Source organism: Pseudopodoces humilis, chromosome 14 (assembly GCF_049639895.1).
Source record: "Pseudopodoces humilis isolate 2021_Gansu_Grassland_sample_001 chromosome 14, ASM4963989v1, whole genome shotgun sequence".
NCBI lineage: Eukaryota > Metazoa > Chordata > Aves > Passeriformes > Paridae > Pseudopodoces > Pseudopodoces humilis.
This window is the reverse complement of record NC_142213.1, coordinates 12,990,316-13,010,983: the sequence shown is the minus strand read 5'-3', so window position 1 is coordinate 13,010,983 and position 20,668 is coordinate 12,990,316. Positions and strand designations below refer to the sequence as shown.

General features: G+C 36.3%; 1 long non-coding RNA gene across 3 annotated transcripts in view; it reads left to right on the top strand.

Annotated features, from left to right (window-relative positions):
* The window catches only part of LOC148183157 (uncharacterized), a 106,243-nt gene that overhangs the window by 40,028 nt on the left and 45,547 nt on the right, over positions 1 to 20,668 (top strand). For all 3 annotated transcript variants that reach the window (XR_015773762.1, XR_015773760.1, XR_015773759.1), the window contains exon 3: positions 12,345 to 12,451. This is a non-coding gene — a long non-coding RNA (uncharacterized LOC148183157). The remainder of the gene's footprint in view (positions 1 to 12,344; positions 12,452 to 20,668) is intronic.

Sequence of the window (20,668 nt, the reverse complement as noted above, 5' to 3'; positions counted from 1 at the left end):
TCTGAAAACGCTCTTCATCTAATATTCCTGAAAACAGATAATGAAAGGAAGAAATCATTAGGATGCTGGATTTCAGTTTCTTTCAATGAATGGGATTGAGACACATCATTTCTCCACAATGAAATCTTACCCCATTGCTCTCTTGAGTTCACAGTTTCTTATTTCCAAGACTCTCTCTGGTTTATTTGATAAACTTGATGGGTTCTTCTGCTTTCCCAGAGAAACAAACAGGTTTTCTGACTGGGGGAGGGCAGAAAAGATGCAAACCCAGAGCAGTTATTTAAAAGCATGGATTTCCTCCTTTGTGGCTTGGCAATCTTCATTCTGGTCTACCTTTCAGTACCTGGGTGAGAAAGGGCTCTTCAGGGATTGCTGTTGGTTTCCCTTTGTTTCTTTGAACACCAAAATAACGCACAGGTGACTCCAAGTGACAATCCCTGTAGAAGAACAGATATCTGCTGTGACCTTCTAGTCAGCTCTGACTGGGTCACTAATTGACTTTGATTACAGTGTTAGCCATTTTCCATGTTAAATAATTTACGTGTTGTTTTTGTGTTGCATTGTAACAAAGCCACTGCTTTTTGATCTCTAAGGTGGATGATGCTGCTGTTCATAGAAGCAGAAAGTCTGAAAGGCATAAATGATCACGAGGTGTATCAATGCTGTACTGTACAGATGTTTTACAATAAACAAATGGGACAGAGCATTCTGTAAATTTAATGGCACATCACTTAAAACATCATATAATTACAGGGTGTAAGTTGGAATAAAAATTGCACCTTTGCAGGTTAAGTAAAGAATGGCTAATAAAATTGTAACAGACATACATTATACAGCATGGGGTTCATAATGAATAATTGGTAGGTTATTAGTGCTTAACAGATTAAGGGTACTTCCATTTATTACTCTGTTCCACTAAGGATGAGCATTAATTTTTTTTAAAAGCAAATTCACTGGAAACAGACAGTTTAAAATTTATGCTTGTAATGATTGCTACATGGTCCATTAAGACCACCTCTAAGTGAGCTTAATTTGTAGCAGATAAATGTACATGTCTACATATTTTTCAACGTAGTTTATGGTGCATCCTGCACAGCTGTGCCCAACTGATTAAATCCTCACAAAATTTAAATAGGAAACCCATTACATAGACAGTATTATATCCATTTATCATACACACATTTTCAATTTAACTCTCTAAGTCTTTGTGCAGGATATTTTCACTGTTTCATTAAATATGTATAGCAAGGCCATTTTCTCTTCTAGTTTGTTTTGTGCTTTTGTTTTCTGGGTTTGTTTGGATCCTCCTTTCCAGTTCTATCATCAAATAATTAAGAACTTCAGCGAATTGAACATCATCTACAACAATTATCTCAGTAATGATCCTAGATGTGACAGTCACTTAAAATCCTAGATCAAGAGAGCTCTAGAGAAGACAAGCAGGGCTAAAACAACTATGTAGGGAAAGGTGGTTGGTGCTAATACCCCCACTTCTCTGTCTGAATGGATTCTGGACTCTGGATTTGTTTGGAGAGATAAACATGCTGGATGCTGATAAATGTTGGGATTACTGATGTTTCTCTCACTTCTTCAGCATTTCCCATTAATGAACTCCGGGCATCTCCTGATTTTGTTAAAATCCTTTCTAGAATCCCATTCTGAACTGTCCAGCTTTATCTTGGCTTTAGGTGTTTTAAGTTTTGGCTTATAGAAATAGGATTAGAAGCATTTGTCCAATTTTGGAGACAATTTTAAAGATCAAATTTAGCTGCTCTGAATTTGAAATCCCTCTTATGGTCACAGACTACAGAGTAGTTTAAAGCTGTTAACTTCACTTGCCCTGAGCCCTATGTAAAATAGATGGTCTGAATTCCCTGTCAGTCAAATACTGCTCTGCTTGGTGCAGACCCACAGAATTTTCTCTGGATCTGGTAAAAGTCTTGTTCTTCATATTCTGTGGTCTGCTAAATTGTGCCTCTGCAACAGGGCACACGTTTATTAAGGTCAGTAGAGCCTGCTCTGACAGAACAGTGCAAAATAAGGGACAACTTTTGTTTAAGGTGTAGGACTAACTTTGTTTATCTGAGAATAACAATAGGGAAACAAGATGTTAAAAGAACAAGAATAAATAATACTTGTTCATTCGTGTCTGCATTCCCTTAATTAAATGCTGGAGACAGATTCTGTACTCCTCTACAAACTGAACAAACAAACAGAGCCACAAGGAAGTGTTGACCTCCAAAATCTTCAAGAATTGACAATTTATTATGAAATTAAATGGCTGTTTAAATACCACATTTTTGGTAGGTGGCTCTGTTTTCTTCATATGTGTATAAAATCAAATCATATGGCCATTTTTTAGCAAACATGGGTATTTTAGAGAGAAATTAAAAGGATTTGGTAATTTTTCTTTTCTTGGTGGTGCAAATAGTGACAATGACTTAACCACCTTCCTTTTAGTCTGTCTTTGAAGCTATTAAATGATTTTTTTTCTCCCCAAAGTTGAGTGTCATTTCCTGTTCCACAGAAACACCAGAACTGCTAGGCACATGAATTAGTTTACAAACCTTTCAGATGACAGAATCTTTTTTATATCCCTGTAATTTGAAATTTGTTTCAGTATATTAGAATTTTGATTATACATTAGCAAAGGAAATGTTTGATTTTTTATTTTTTTTTCTGATGAAAATTCTGGTGTAGCACTTTGCCAACTTGCATGACTTTTCCATAGGATTTTAATGTGGTCTAGAGCTAGTCCTGATGTTTTTCAGAGCTTTTCACACAGTTGCTCTGCTCAAGCCCCTTGTTTTGACTTCTCATTTCACTTATTTTCCTTTTAAAAAGCCAAGTCATCTCTGGTAAGGAAATAGGATTCCCAAGTAAGAACACTCAGACAGTTCCCATCTGTTCTTCCAAACATCAGCTTTGGCATAAATACAAGGGCAGACAGAGCTATATCATCCTTGGAATGTAGTGGGGAATGAACTTCCCAAGTCTTGGAGAGAGAGTGGAAATGTTTTAAGACATCTTAAGAGAAAGGAAGATGTCCTTTATGTGAGATTGTGGGGCAAAAAGAAAACACTGTTGAAATGCTGAGGAATTATTTCAGTTTTGCAAATACTCAGGTTCTCTGGGGGCAGACCCCACACCTATAATCAGTGCTGTTGCCTTGGGGTGGGGACTATAAACACTGGGGGAGCCAAATGCCTCTTTTAAAACAGGAAAGTGCATCTCTGAATAAGCTCTATGAATGTGATACTATGGACTTACTGTATTAGAAGATTAGAGAAATGCTTAGGAACAGAGAAATCAACCCATGGAGAAAATGTCCCAGTTATTTGTTTCCATTCAAACATCACACAGCTAAAGAAGCTGGCTGAGCTGGACAGCTCTTGAACAAGCCATAGGTGAGGTTAGCTTGTAAAGACCGCTGTGAGGATTTGAACATCAAGACCTAAGCTGCAGTTCATTCTGAGACAGCAGTTACAGAGTTCATTTTTCTCAGTAGGAATCAGCTGTGACTAGTAAAGTGCTGTTTTAATGGTCTGGATAGTAGGTGGGTTCCTCAAAACATTAAAACATGTTTGTCATCATAGATGTGGGAATCATTTTGAAAATGTATATGATATTATTTCTAGATTTCAGGGAGAGAATGTTTTAAAGGTTAAAGAATTATAGGAAAGAAGTTGCTTGCAGGTAAAGTTAGAAGAGGAAATCTATTAATCAGGATTACTAGTGGCTCTCCAGTATCTGGTGATAGTTTTCACAACATTATGTCTTTCAGCTCTGCATGAGTTTTTTGGAGCCTGGCTTGTGATATCAAGGAATTGCTGTCTGTGAGATTCTAGTGTTTATATAGTCACTCACTTCATCTACATAAAAATGATATTTGTGCTTGTGATGAAACTGTTCTTTGCATGCTTAATGGGTAAACATTTCAGCAGAAGTGTTTATTCAAAAAGGCAAAACAGTGCAACTGTATGAACCTGAGGAGGTTTGTGTCACAATCTGTTATCTTGAAATCCTACCAAGACAAACTAACTTCAGGGGAGTCTGTTTTATTTTGCTACTGGCAGCAGAATGATTAGTTGCAGAGAAATCTTATAGAGAGCTGGTTGCTGATTAAAAAAATTAGACTGCTCTCTGTTTTGTACTTTCAGAGTAATCTTCCTCACGTTTTGATTTTTGAGGAATAGCTAGAACATTAGTACAATATCTTTAAATAATCATTGCACTTGAAATTATTAACATAGCTAATTAGAGGTATCTGAGAATCTCCCTGCCCTTCAGTCTAAGGTTAACTTTTTGCAATAAATAGATGAATGAAAAAGACAAACTAGCTGCCTATCAGAACACAGAGGACTATATAATGTTTTTTGTAATATTTCCAGAGCAATGGAAGAATAATTGGTAAGTGGTTAGCAAAAAGAAGAAAATGACCCTTAATCTAGTGAGGATATTGAATACAATAACATTTTGGGTCCAAATTATATTAAGTACTTAAATATTTTAATTCTCAGGTGCTAGGCTGAACTGTAACCCCAATTCCATCTTAGCTCAACCTTTATAGTTTAAATAAATTTGTCAAAGTATGGCCTATTCAGAATGCAGTTTAAGGTGAGACTGCAGCCCCAGCAGAGTCAGAGGTAGGATCATGACTTAAAGCTGAGCTAAACAGTTCAAGCGAATTCAGTGAACAGTTTAAGTGAATTCAGTGAACAAGAAAAAAATCGTTTCAATTAAAATAAATATAGAAAATATTTTCTGCATGAGAAGGGGACAAATGCAGTTAACAGTAGTTCTTAACAGGTTTTTTTCAATGGGGATATTTTTTATCCTCCAAATGATAACCAATTAAAATATATTCATGACAGAAGCTGACCTTCATGAAAATATATTTTGTCCTCAGAAGCAGGAGGTTTGATAATCATGTAGTTACCACAGCACACATAAAACATCTGTCTTAGAAAGCACAATGAATCATGTTTAATTAAACTTTGTTTCAATTGAGTTGACTTGCAGTCAAATCGGGAAGGGCTTCGATATTTTAACAACAACAAAAAAATCTTCAAATTACAGGAATATGCAGATATTACATCACTGTTCTAGAGGAAGCTGTGGTTAGGACTATTTAGGATTTTGGTGGCTTTATGGTGTTTGTGGTTTTATCATATTGCATTAACTGGAGGTGTCATGAGTTGTTTTCTTTGGCCCCCCTGTGTGTTACATGACTTTTGATTATTCTACAGTTTTTCTTTTCCTTTCAAAGCATCTACTTTTTTTAAACCATAACTAATACATTATGTGTCCAAACATTTCAAATGCTGCTTATGTATGTGAAATATGAAATGTTTACACATAACTCTGCAATGTGATATTAAACAGATTTAACACAGATGTAATGTAAACATAATAAAACCAAGTTCCTCTTAATTTAAGTCTCCTTAGAACATGAATTATTTTTAGTTAGATTGAAAACTGAAAAAAACCACCATTTTTTCTGTATTGCTAAGCTGTTCTTCTCTATTTGTTTCCAAATCCTTCTTTAGAAGCCTTTTTTTTCCCTCTGAAACCTTAGTGATTGTCTCTAATTTATTTCTTTCTGAATCATTGTCCCAGATCTTGTGCCTGCAAGGCTTAGCGAGCTGCTTGGAGTGGTTCCCCCGTCTGTCTCATTTAGGGGCTCTTTACCATTGTGTGCCAACAGTTTTGCCCTCTGTTTTGGCCATGTGTAAAAAGAACAATGCAGGAAGTACTTTGGGTAAGCAGTGTGCATAAACAGGGTTAAAGAAGGTAATCCATAATATCTCTCTGGCTAAGCAGGGAGCTGTCCAGCTGGGACCAATTTTGTGGTGTTGCTATCCTCTGGAGTATATTTCTTTCTTTACAAGTTCTTGGGTCACAAAAAAAAATGCACAGAGCTGGTGCAGAGAAAGCAGAAGGGAGAAGAATGAAGTGTTGGCTGGATGGCAGTGGAAGGGAAATGCTTACAGGTCCTAAACTTGTAAATTATTTATGTTTGGGCAAAAGCCATCACTCAGTGTTAAAGGTCTGGTTCCAACCTTGCCCTTTGAATTTATCAGCTTTCATTTCCTAATTTCCAGTGACTGTGAGCTGTGGAAATTTATGGATGTACATGCTGGCACTTATATACCCCAGCAGCTTCTGGACACCTGCCAGCAGCTGGATATTCTGAATAACTCAATCTGTGCAGTGGAGCAGGGCAGAGGGGCTGGTTCTGCTTGTTCCATTGGTGCAGGCACACCTGAACACATCCAGTTAAAAAATGTTCACTGCTCAAGTCCCTTGTGGCCAGTGTCATCTTCTAAAAGCTTCTCAGGAGAAGCATATTCTTACCAAGTTCCCTTTGGCAACATGAGCAATTTTTTCTGCTATATTTTGTGGCTCATCCTTTAAGGATATGCTCTGGGCTGAAATCCTATTTGCACTATTAACTTTTATTCTGTAATAACTCATTTAAAAACATCAGATGGTCTCTAAATAGGTGTTTTATTAATGTTTTGTTAAAAAATAATAAATTCTGTTCCTATTGTCAGGATTCTGCAGCCTCTGCAATGTAACCTTGACATTTCAAAACTCTTTTAAAGACCTTGCAGAGCCTTCCTGATACATTGAAGAGTTTATTGTTTTATCAAAGGATACACTCAGAGGAACTGCTGATTTTTTTATTGAAGTGCTAATGTCTTAACCCTGCTTGCACCTCAGATGTGAGTTCTGTATAAATGTATAATAAATGTATAGTGTATATAACTATATTTATATTCTTCAGAAACAAAAATGGCTTGCAAAATATTATTAGCTTTTTCTTTTAATTGTGCCTGATTCATTCCAGTTATTTGATTTTGAATCCATTGTTTTCTCTGATTAATTTTGTAGTGTAAGTCTTGAAGTCTAATGTAGTTGTCTGAATAAACAATCTGTTTGGAAGTGGGAGGTCACTGATACTCCTTAGTCAGGCTATTTTCTGCATGCAGTTCAGATGGCACTTTGAGTAGGGCAAAAGTTAATGAAAGCACCCAAAATCTTATGAGAGGAGTTCAAATGAATTTGTGCTGGCATATATGAACTTGTTAACCCATGAAAAGTCTCAGTCCTTCAGCTCAGAATTTATTTAATCCAGACAGAAATCCTACTGCCTGTACAACTTGGTGAAGAGGAGGTATTTTTCTCAATTCCCTTTTACCTAGGTATATGGCATTTCTATCTTTGCTGCAAAACACAAATTTAGCTTGTTATAACACCCTCCTTGAGCAGTGATGGAGTCCCACTAAAATATATCTTCTGACTCAAAGTTTAACACTGTGCTTCTACTGCTGTAGCCGATATTTTGCTGTGAAAACTCTTGGTGAGTACTTATCTGGAATTATTGAAGGACTCGACCTTCTTCTGTGAAGTATTAGCAACATTATGAGTTCTTTTTTAATAGTGTTTTTGTTATCTCTGCCCTTGTGAGTCGCTTTTTCCAAATGTTATAGTTTATTAGTTTATGTGTTATTTCCATCGCAATTATAGCCAGAAACAGGAAAGGTTTTTTTACCTTTTTAGCACATTGTCAACATGCATCGTTTTTAGATCCTCATTTCTCCTTATTAAGGTTCTTTAAACCCTCAGCTCTCACTGGATATTGAAGCATGCTTATGATATAAAGTAGCTAAAGTTTATGGAAGGATGTTGTTGCATTGGTGACACTCTGTGGTGTTTTATTGGGGTTTATGTGTCATACATGACATAGTCGCAATAATTAAAAGAATTTGGTCAGCTGGTCAGAGGATAAATCAGCCTATGCAAAGCACTGATGAAAACCTGGTCCCCACAAGTGTTCATATGGCTTCAATGTTCTTGGAGCTAATGTGGCATCATTTTTTTTTGTCTGAGAGAAGGACATATGGATTAAAATTGTAAACTCAAACATTAGGAGAGACTGGTCAGAATGTGTGGTTTCATAGCCCTCTAGAGCAATCTGTGATACAAAATTATCTTTTCATACTATTCAATCATATTTAATGTTTAAAAAATGCTGTAGCAGTGGTTTATTTTTTATAATATTTTGAAAGTATTATAAAATTTAACTATTAAAATAATTATAATAAAAGCTGATTACTGTCACTCTGAACCAATTCTGTCTGATTTCCCTGAAAAAAGGTGTCTATAGGCCAGACTTAACCTTTTCTAACATTGTCAGTGGATTTCCTGGTATATAATTAAAAGCAAAATGTGACTATTTAATTCCCCAAGAAGAAATAAAAATGGTGAACTCTGAAGAATATGTATTTGGTGTATGAACAGTTGATTTTTCTTTTAAATTGGGTTTATAAGGCTATTGTTAGTAGTGTCATCTCCTATTTCACGGTATCCTTGAGAGTGGGTGTTTGCAGATGCACTATTACGAGAGCTACTTATTGTAATATCCTTTTTGAGTAGAGGCAGGCAGCCTGTGCTAATTGCTTCACAGAGACACTCTGTGATGTAATATAAAATGTCACTTCAGCCCTGTTCATAAAGACCTGAGTTTCCAAATGTTCAGTGCATTACAATGAGTTTTGGGTTGGGCTAAATTGCACTATTGATTTTTTTGTAATTAGGTTTTAATGAATTGTATTCACTAAAGTTTACACTTGTCAAGGGACTTCAAAGATTGGCTTGTGATCATTTAATTCACTTTATTTATTTTTTTTTTGTGTGTGTGTCTAACAGTAGAGACTTCCTGGAAATATTTTTTAGGTACCAGTATTTTTGTGTTAGCTTTTTTGAAGTCCAGTGTCTACTTTTCTCCATTATAATATTAGTAAAATATGTAAGATTATTAGAATTTGGTTTTTCCAGGAGCTGTTGAAGTATTCCACATCTTAGAAATTTGTTTTCTTATTGTTTGCTCCCCTGTATCTTTTGGATTAAACTGCTTGACCGAAACTGGTCAATAAGGGTTTTGTTGGACTTTTGTTCTTTTATGGTGGCTTCTATTTGGATTAATCTTTATCATTGGGCACTGAAAAGCTGTTTTTCCTTGTTAATGCTTAATCAAATAGCATGGCAGCAGATAATCCCCTGTTCTGATTTAGTAACACACACTGTGTACCGGGAGATTTTCTTATACTGTTTTATTAAATTATGTGCTTTTGTAAGAGAAACACATGTTCTACATCAGTCTCAAAATACTAATTTAATGATCAGCTTTGTTTGTTCTTGAAGGGTCAGGGTCTGTGCTATAACTCTGTATTTATGATCCATTTCATCCTCCTAATGGAAAATCACATCTTTTTTTTATGAAGTAGTTAGATAGCTTAAACATCCCTAAACAATTGGGGATTAGGAAATTAGGGATTCTGTACCCACGTGTGAGATTTTCCTTTCTCTTTCCCATGCTAATTTACTGTATTTTCCCCATGCTGGACAGTGATCATGAATAATTTTGGCAGAGTGCAGTCATGGGTCAGGAGGGTTTTCCTGTGGTCTGAGGTGAGGCTGGATGGGTCAGTGATCCCTTCAGGGCAGGACAGCATCGCCTCTGCTCTGGGCAGCCCTTCTCTTTGTCAGGGGTGCTCAGCCCTTCACTGCACTCCCTGGGCCTTCTCTCTCAGTGCTATTGCAGCTTGTTCCAAACTCAGCTGAACTTGTTCTTCCAGCTGCAGCAGCGTCTCTGCCCATGAACGAGCATCTCCGTGTGTCCTGTTTGCCAAGCTCCAAGCAGAGGTGCTGCTCTGTCTGCCCAGCCCAGGAGCAGCCTCACAGTGTTAGGGATAAACCAAAGCTAAAGCATCCCAGAGGGATGGGACATATTAGCTTCACTCTGCTCTATCGCTTTTGGATTGGAATTTTGGGATGGAAAACTGATTTGTAATACGGAGAAACTGATGTACAAGTGGCTGGATAGAGGGACCTTCATGATTTCTTTGATGCTGACCAACTCTGTGATACTGAGTAAATAAATCACTGAATCTTGCTGTGATTTTCTTCTTCCTATATACCTTTATACCTTTATTCGATATCCAATCTGCAATATTTCAGTCTTTCACACCAAAAAAGTAAATGTTTCTTGAAAGAAAAAAAAGATTCCAGGTTGTGTTTTATTCTGTATGATTTGCACTTGCTTAGGTAAGAATAAGTCAAATTAGACTCAAGCATTCACAATAATTCTAGATTGCTGAATTTTACAATTTCATTTTAGTAAACACGTCCATTATGAGGATTTTTTTATCTTTCAAAATAAATATGATACATACCTTCAGTTTATTTTTAGACTTAGCCATCCCCTGGTGAATTTATGCTGCTCTCCTTAGCTGGGAATCTATTATGTCTTCCACAATTATTTGGGCATAGGAGCCTGAATTAGGCAATTAAAAAAGACACAGTTTTTACAACTGCGCCTAAATACTACTTCTAAATTTGTGCATGGCCATTTCCACATAGAAATGTGCACTTTGTGCGTGCGACTGTGCAGATTAAAGCCAACAATTTAGGTTTATGGTGTGAGTGCACCTGCATGTAAGCCTTTATTTTAAAATTTGGTCATGCACAACTTTGCTTTTTAATTAGGTTTTCTATTTTTCTATTTGACAAAAATTTGCATATCCATATATTTGCATATTTTGTCTATTTTTAGAAAGTGTGACTGTAAATTGAACTTACAGAATGATAAGGTACAGTTTGGATATATCAAATTATGTAACTTATGTAAATAAAAACTAGAATAGGTGTCTCAAAGTGAAACGGGTCTGGCTAAAAAGTAGAAAAGTTCTTTGCCCTTTGGCTAAGGATTAAAAGAAATTTCAGATAATAAGAATGTGTTCTTTGTGCTTCCTCATGTTTTCCTCTGGAATACCTTTTCTTTAAATCACAGATAATCGTGTTATAACTATCAGAATGTTTAATACTGATGTTAATTTCCTTTCTGGCTATGAAACTGTTTGCCATTAATATTGGTTGCAATCATGGCATGAGGCACTTGTACAAAATAGCGATAGACTTTATTTGTTGAGATATTAGCAGCTGTTTACAAGGAGGGCTGGTAGCAGTGGTTTTTGTTCTTTAGAGCATTTTTGTACAATGATAGTAGGAGTATTTGTGAATCTCTGGGGCAGGACATTAAGAGGAGAGGAAATATTTGGAGACAAAAGCAGATATTTCCAGATGAGCAGCTTCCTTTTTCTTTCCTCTTTGAAATACATCTTTATTTTTTTATAGACTTTCTTTAGAGATTCCTTTCCCTGTGATAGCTTCCTTCAGTTTAAATCCATGCAGTCTAACAGAACACAGTACCAATTAGCTAAAGTGGAAGGGCTATTTAGAGAGGGGGGGAAAAAATACAGAGAAGCAACTCATTCTGCTCAGTTGCTGAATGAATTTCTAAACTGGCTAACCTTGAGTTTGTATACATATAACTTTCAACCTCCTGAGAACTATAAATGTCTGGTTTCTTCCAATGAAGTGAAATATGTCAGAATGAAATTGAAAGAAGGATGGAAGTGACAGGAAAACAAGGGAACAAAAAGCTATGAAGAAAACCATAATTTTCCAGCAAATAAAATCTAGAAATCATAAAATTTAAAAAGTGTTTAAGTAAACAAAGTTTACTTACATCATTACCTTGTCTGTTCCAAAGTCAAGAAGTTCTTTACAACAAATTTCCAAGTGTTTAATCCTTTTTAAAATACCCTAAATGATGGTGTTTCACAAGCATACTTAGAAGACTATTACATGGTCAGATGCATCTAATCATCAGTATTTCCTTTTCAAATCCAGCCTTTGCTGTGTTGCAGCCTATTATTCCTACCCTTTGAGCCACATTAAATAGGTTTTTCTCTCTTCCCTGGGATGTCTGGGCTTAAGATACTTAAGGATACCTATGACTGATAGCTTAGTTAAGAGAAAAAAAACTGCTCCAATAGTAGAAGATGCAGAGATACAGCATTTTTTAACTGCTGGATATAGTCTTCCTACAATGTACTGCCATTCTTTTGAATAATATGAGGTATTAAAATAGGCACTGTGTTCCTCCTTAATTCTTGAGTTAAAGTGGATTTTTTAAAACTTGATCTTTTCAATTAACTTGTGTTACAATGGTTGGATAAGGCTGGGGATTTTCAATATGTGAATGTTGGCCTGCTTTGTAGGTTAAATATCCTCTTAACTTCTTGGTTATTTCTTCTTGATCCAGTGTCTCCAGGGGACCATGTCCACCTCATTTCCAAGGAGCAGATACTGAAATGATTTTCTGTGAGAGGTGTTGCAGTTATTTACAGCACACACACACACAGAGCTTTGTTGAGGATATAATTATTTCCTACCATCAGTGATTATTCTTTTTCTCTTGTTCTACCCTCTAGTTATCAATGGTTTTGATTGTCTTGGAACTGCAGTTTTCTATGAAAAAAAGCCTGGTTTAGTCAAGATAAAGGGACCAAAACCATACTAGATTGCCAGCATTCTTGAGGTAAGAAGGTTGCTTTTATCTTTGACACTTACTGATGCTCTTGTCTGCTTGTGTGTTTATACTCCACGGCGAATTGTCCTTGAAGCCCTCTCCTGTTTGAGGACAAGTTCTCGAACTGAAGACAAACAGCTTCTGCATCTCACACACATGAAGAGATTCCACCTCCCTGTCACAGTAAATTATCATATGTGAATCAAGAGATTTTCGAAATGACCTTTGCAGGCTGCCCAGAGGTCTTGTGGAGTCTCCTTCCCTGGAGATATTCAAAAGCCAACCAGACACAGTCCTGACTAACTCTACAGCACCCTGCCCAGTCAGGGAGGTTGGACCAGAGGACCTCCAGTGATATTTTCCAACCTCACCCCTTTTGTGATTCTGTTCTTCAGTAAGAACGAACCAATTTCCTTTTTGATTATATTATTATTATTATTATTATTAATGTTGCCTACTTTTAGAGAATAATTTCACATGGTGTTTAGAAAATACAGTCTGAGGGAGTTGTATAAATATCATTGGCATTAGATCTGCAAGCATAACGTAATTTAGTAATTACTGCCCCAGCATGGTTTATATTTAATATATTAATTATATTTGCATACATCAGGTGTAAATATGGAGACATCAATGTCATCTCGGTCAGATTTCATGAATCTGTGAGTCAGGTAAACATCTGCAGCCAGCACAAAAATGTCTTTAGTCACATGATTTATCGGGACCAGGAAAAAACCGCTTCTCACAACCCTTCCCTGCTAATTGAGCCAGGACATAAAATCTACAAATGTTTGACTCTTGATCCCAAACCAAGGAATCACTGTCAGGCTGTTTGCAGAGTATACCTCAAATGTGATATGTTTAAAAAAACAGTAGAGCAAACAATTGAATACAACATTCCTAAATACTAGATGTAAGGCTAATTAATTAAAGTCAATATTAAATATTATTGTTAAATCCAGGTTTTTCCTCAGTAAAATATACATGGCTGTTACAGAAAAAAAATGTTATCCTGACATCAAAAGTCCAAGGTTGTCTGCAAAATATTTCTCTTTTCACATTGATTAGTTTTTGTCTTGATAAAATTAATGGTGATTGGTAATGATTTTCATAATCACTACCATAAGCCAGAGCTAAAGTTCTATGAAGATAAGGAAGTTTGTAAAAGTAAATATGATTTCAGATGATTTTCACCTGCACCTAAGTACATTACCCCTTTCTTAAAATTGTTCTCAAGCTGCCTGTGCCCCAGCCCCTCTTTGCTGTTTGCCAGTTACCTCCCTGGGCAGTGCCACAAAGCATTAAAAACCTGCTCTGTAGTTGCAAGAGGCCACAGTGATCTGAGCAGGCAAAACACTCTGTACAGTGTCTTTTTCATTTTAATCAAAACCTGAAATACTCCAACATTAAAAACTGAACATTTGTCAGGATGGAAGCTTTGCCTAAGCAAATGACATTTCTACTAACAAACGTGTTCTAGAAGCTGCTTATTAAATGTAGGAAAGATTGGTGCAGGCAAATAATTTGAACATTATATTGGGTGAAAGTTGCACATATTTTGCTGGATCCTTAGATAAACTAATGTGAACTGCTTGTATAGGCTTGCTGGGCTTCAGTAGACACAAGGACAGCGATCTCTAGACAGTATATTCATAGCATAATTAAAACATTCATTTCAGGGATTCCCCCAGCAAGTCTCAACAGGCAATACCATTATCACTTGAACTAACTTTCCTACTTAACAAGTTTTATGTGATGAGCTCATGGTCATGTGCTCATGGTCATGTCTAATTGGCTGAACACCTATAAGCATTTCACATGAAAATGGGCTTGAACTTACTTGTAGAATATAATTGTGACAAATATTAAACCTGTAATGGTAATCAGGCAGTAAACTAAAGAGAAGGGTTTAAAGACTCATTTTTAGATACAGATTACAGATGATGGAGAAAACATCTGTTTTTGCAAGTCACATTCCTTATATGTGAATGTAACTGCTGTAGCTATTTTCTATTCTAATGAAGTTTCTGAATTATAAAATATATCTGTTTTTCCTGTTTCCTTGATCAACAGAGATGGTCAGGATCCTTACTCTCTTCACATCATCTATCTCTTGTTTATCACATTTTACAGACTGCACTTTTAGTACTTCCTTACTTCTCTATAAGAGGTCAAAAGAAAAATTCAAATGAGTCTGGGGATAAGTAGTCAAGTCATCTAGTTCATCTTCTTTAAACTTTAAACTGACTTTTGTTCATCAGTTGAGGTGCTGCTTCATAGAGAAGACATTCTACTTAGGCACAGAGAAACATCATCCAGGAGTAAGGTTTCAATTTTAATGTATTATGGGAATCTTAGTCTTAAACATTTCATTTGCCATTGTTATGAGAAACAAACAAACTAGGGCAATAAATGGTTCATCTGGATCAGCAATTGAGGAAGTTTCTTTTTGAGAAAGAAAATTCTTTTTGAATTTTCAGAAGCAGTATTTACAGCAAAATAACATCCATTTTTTATGGTACAAAAATATCTCTTGAAAAAACAGAAATTCCCACAACATTTCAAAAGTAGCTGTGTTATATATATCAATACACATTATTTCTTAAAACTGGAAACACTTCTATCTCATTCCAGCTAGATGGGGCTCTACAGGAACTACTGGAGCTGTCTGTGTTTTCTTTCTATAAAACCAGTTAAATATTAAATGTTATTAATTGATCTTAGTTCTGAAGGTGATGTTTTCCTCTCCTGTTTCCCATAGTATCTGCAAAGGGAAAAACACTGCCAGTATTAATGAAGGGAAGCCAGTTGATGTAATCTTTTGTGATTTCAGTGAAGCTTTCCATACTGTGTTTTACGGTGTCCTTCCAGACAAGGCATCCCTCATTCAGCTGGAGAAGAACATGGTGTGAGCAGCTGGCCCAGAGGGCTGTGCTGAACGGGGCATGGCCAGGGAGGGCATTGTCCCGCTCCGCTGGGTGTGGGGCAGCCTCACCTCGAGGGCTGGGACAGCTTTGGGGGCCACAATACAGGAAAGACACTGAGGTATTGGAGTGTCCAGAGGAGGCCATGAGGATGGGGAAGGGCCTTGAGGGGAAGCCGTGTGAGGAGCGGCTGAGGGCGCTTGGTCTGTTCAGCTGGACAGAGGTTCAGAGGACACTGAGGGGAGGCCCCACTGAGGTAACAACTTCTTGTGAGGGGAGCAGTGGGGCAGCCCTGATCTCTGCTCTGTGACAGTGACAAGAGCCGAGGGAATGGCGTGAAATGCGTTGGGGAGGAGGTTTAGGTGGGATATCAGGAAAAGGTTCCTCACGAGAGGGTGGCTGGGCACTGAATGGGCTCCCCAGGGCAGTGGGCTCAGCACCAAACCTGACAGAGCTCAGGAAGCTCTCGGGCACAGGAGGGGATTGTGTCTGGTGAGGGACCAGGAGTTGAGCTTCAAAGATCTTTGTGGGTCCCTTCCAACTTGGGATATTCTATCAATATCTCTGTATCCTGTGATTAAATACAGGGTATTGTAGTTATATAGACTGAAATTTATGCTTACATTTTTTTGAGAAATCGAAAAAGTGAGAAATATAGAGAAATCTAAATCTAGTGAATTAGAAACGGACTTTTTTGTATGTGTAAAGAATCTGTACCTTCCTTCTGACTTTATAGCATTGTTTATTTTAAATTGCTACTTGGAAAAGCTCTGTTTTAAATCTCCAAAATTCACTCAAAGGGAAAAAATGCAAGTTCAGACCTTCACTGAAATGAATGTGTGACCTTTGGCTTTACCTGAAGCTCATGAAGTACTTACTTTTGGGATGCATTGGTTTACTGTATCCCAAATAAAGATGTTATTATATGTCAGAGAAATTGTCCTCTAAAAATGCCCCTTTCTTTCCATTGCCCGTAAAGTGATTTCAGGCAACTAGCTAGATACAGATGTCTGTGCAGATTCAGACACTCGGTAGACATGGGGAAATCCCCCTTTTATGTTACCCTTCCCTTTTTTCTCTCTTGACTTTAAGGACGGAACTCTATTGTTTATCCTCAATTAATGCATGAATGGAAACATGATTTTCATTTGCTTTCCACTTCTATTTTTAGAAAGGAAACAACAGTTTTGAGGGAAATCTGGAGCTGGATTATATTAGTGCTCAATTACACATTATTCAGATGAGGGTAAATATTAGGGTTTCAGACTTCAACACAAGAATAATAAATTTTTTCTTTCTTTAAGGAAAATAGCCTATTTGCTTTACTGCCAAGCATTGACTCTTTCAGTATGTTCAAGCCTAGAAGGCTGAAAACAAGACAGATGTGATTCACATAGAGCTCACCAGCATGGTGCTTCAGTGTTCTGGCTTGTTGGAAAGCTTCCAGGGAATTTAGGAAAAGAACATACTGAAGGAATGCAAACTATTATTTTGCCAATTAGTTGGAAAGATGTATTTTTTAAGCATGACTCGAATTCGCTTTGTTCATTTTTGCTTTCATCAAAATTTCCCCACACAGAACAAAATATTTAGTCACAGACCTGTTATGATGGTTATGTATCCATCCAAAGAATTTTGAATACCCTGTTTATTAAGTGGCTTATGTGTCTCCTAGGTGATTGTAGGAATAAAGTGGCAGTATACTGCATCACAACAAGATAAATCCATTATTACTTTAGAAAGGTAGTTGTTGGAGCCTAGTTTGTGTTTTGTACAGGGAGTTCATTAGACTATTTTAAACCTGTAAATACTAATCGCAAGACTATATGTAATAGGTTCTTCTTTTCTGGAACATGATTACTAACATATTGGCTTTGTGAGGTGCTGAAAAGGACTGTAGGAAAATATTCTTCAGTGATACTGTTCTCCTTGCCTGGTGTCCCTAGGAGCTGGTGTCACCAAAACACAGACCAATGTGTAGGCGTTTTTTTAAAAGTGTAGTTAAGTCATCATGGTTTATGTAAGATTAAGACATACAAAGTTTTCTCAATCTATTAGAGATGTAAAATTTTCAGATGAAAATCAGGAGTGATTTTACAGGGAGGACCTTCCAGGCTTTCCACATAGTAATAAAATATGATACAAAGCAGCACGGTGTCAATAAATCTACAGGATAAAGGTCAGGTTTACATTGATGGACAGAGCCAGCAAATACATTTGTTCCTGCAATGTCTGTGTTTTAAATGCCACCCTATGATGAACCTGGTACAGAAATACACTTCTGAGTTTGATGAGATGTCAGTTTTGTTCAGTGCTGATCAAATAAGATGAATGAAAGTGAAACAGGAGCAAAAATATAACTTCTGTCATTTATTTTTTATGCATTACAGGAAGTGGGTCAGTCAGTGAGATTTCTCTTAAACAAATAGCAATCACTGCACAATATCACCCATTGATCTATTTCACAGCAGGCAATAGCCTTTTTGTCAGAAAGGACACACAATTCAAATACCACAGAAGACGCAGAAATGCCCATGACAGGTTTAAAAAGTGTCTTCCCCTCCTTTTACTTGCCAAGCCATTCTCCACAAATCAATCTTGGCTGTAGAGGCAGGGCATTGCAAAACCACTTCCACATCTATAGGGAAGGCAGATATTAAAAAAATTAAAAAGTGTAATGTAAATATTGTCTAAAGTAAAGAAAATCACTATTTAGCAAAAAATAATTTGGTTTCTGATATATACGTTACAAAACCCACCCTGGTGAATTGCAATTCTGAGTCATTTTGTGTAACTGTAGAAATTTGAAGACCCAATACTTAGGATGAGTGATGTATTCTGTCATTAATTCATCTTTAGAAAATGTTATCAAATGTGAGAATTTATATATCCCATAGAACTGTAAATATTTGTTCAAAAATAATAATTTGTGGATAGACTGTTCTGAAAATGGGATGCTTCCCTTTACACTTAATTTGCTTGTGAAATTATTTAAAATTATTTAAGTGCAATATCCAGATTTGAATGATTCCAAGCAACTTTCATGTGTCTGAAATGAGGCAACTAAATTCAAATATCACCATCTAAATAAATAAATTACTTGAGTTCCTAAGAATTTATAACCTACATGGAGGTAAATTGTATTTCAAATTTATCACCTGTGTGTCAGCACAGCTGAAAGGCAAGACAAGAAATTCTCTCATAGTATTTTACAGTCAAATGTGGAAGGTCTCCTATAAAGGAGTTATTTATTCAAATAACTGAATTATTTCACTTTGCTTGACAAGTTGCCTTTGTTGACCATAAAATTCATAGATTATATATTCTTCTGAAGATGAGTGTTTTGATGCCATTGCACCCATAAGAGCTGGGTTATTTGACCCATAAGCTTCAATTGTTTTGATTTCATTCTGAAGACTTTTGTCTGTTGCTTTGGTATAATACTTATGGGAGGTAAATAATAAAACCTGTAAAACATAATGGCTATCTGAAATAACATTTCTCTACTAATGAACCAAAATGTGTGCGAAATACTGAGAGCTTCTCAGATCCAACTGAAATCCAGGTTTACAGATAGCCTGCGATCTTCACTTTATCATTTTTCTTTTTTAGAGGCAAAAATAACTCACTTTCCTCTTCAAAAGAGGGGAGGAGGATAACTGCACTAAAGAAACGCAAAGAGGGTTATAGAAGCAAGTTAAAATGAGGAGAAAGAAACTTTTATGTGGCTGATTTCTTCCTGCTCTGTCCACTTGTTGGAATATATACAGATATTTAGCTATTTACCATTCAGTATAAAAAGCCTGCAGACCTTAACCATGGTAACCATTCTGTCACTTGCTATTTAATATACCTGCCTAATTCTTGCAATTTCCAGCAAGACAATTAAAAGCATATGTCTTCAAAAGTGTGATCATACTGTATAAAGTTTTCAGGAAAAAAAATCCATACATATAATACATTTTACATTCTCAGTAGTTCTGCAGCTTTTCACAATCTTTTTAAAACTTGAAGCAGCCATAACAAGAGAAAATCTGAGAATGACTCTCATTAGGGCAAATCCTGAGCCCATGCAAATGACTTCTTTTACTCTTTCTCTCCACTGTATTGTAAGGACATAGCATCACTTTTATTATTAATCAATAAAAATTAAACAATATTGTTATTTGAGGATTTTTTCTGTGCTTTCCTTTATGACTCTTTATGAAGGACTGGAGAGTATCTTAAGTGATATACTCTTATGAAATTGTTAATAAATTCATAACATTTTAGGGCAATAGTACAAGATACATATTGCTATACACACTTGTATTAAATAATGAGCTAATACAGAAGTAAAATAGAACCAAGACTCTTTTAAAGAACAGATAGAGATCTCCAAGATACATACCAGCTATTCTTAATGTGAAATCCTTTCTGTGGAAGGAGGATAGCTACATTTCCCTCACTAAGGCCCTGTTTTTATCTCTCAGATCTGTGAGATTGTTGCTCTCCCTAAAGCACCTTCCTTGCCATCATTACCATATGTAATTGCCCTTTTAGCATTAAGGGGGACAGAGAGGGTGTGGTAAGGGAACTTTGTATATCCACACAGTGAGACTTTTGGCTGTGTTCTCTTTCACTTTTGCAGAGAAAGTGGTTGAGAGTGTTGCAGTGACAATGAGCTTGGTGGCTATCTTTGGGACATATTAATAGTTCAGAATATTTTGAAGACAGCCAGCATTTGATGAGTGTGCAGTGGGCTATCCCATGGATTTCTTCTTACAGTGGCAAATAATTTAACTCACCTTTGCTGACTAAGCAGTTGTTTTTATATAAGATTTCCAGTAGTACCTTATAAATTACTTTAATTTACAGTGCATTACATGTCTATGCCCCTAAATCCCCATGCAATAATTTGTATCCTTTCCCTTGATAGTTTAATTGTTTGTAATTTTTTTATGATAACTTTTTGATAATCCAATCCAACAACTTCTTTCCATTGCTTTTGAATAATAAATCTTTAGGCATTTTTTATTCCAATTATCAAGGTACTTATTTTATAACGCTCTTTAATGTGGGTAACACAAGCAGTGTTATTCTTACACTTCCTTGGGGAAAAAAAAAGCCACAAAAATGTATTTCTTTACATTAATACAAAATAGAACATATAATTAGATTTGCTAGTGCAACTGACGAATGATCTGCATGTACTATAAATGGGGCACATATATCACAGCTGCTTGCACTTTAGTTGGAGGTTTATGGTGTCTTTATACTGTATAAACATCTGTGTAAAAAAAGGGTTTAGTTCAAAATAATA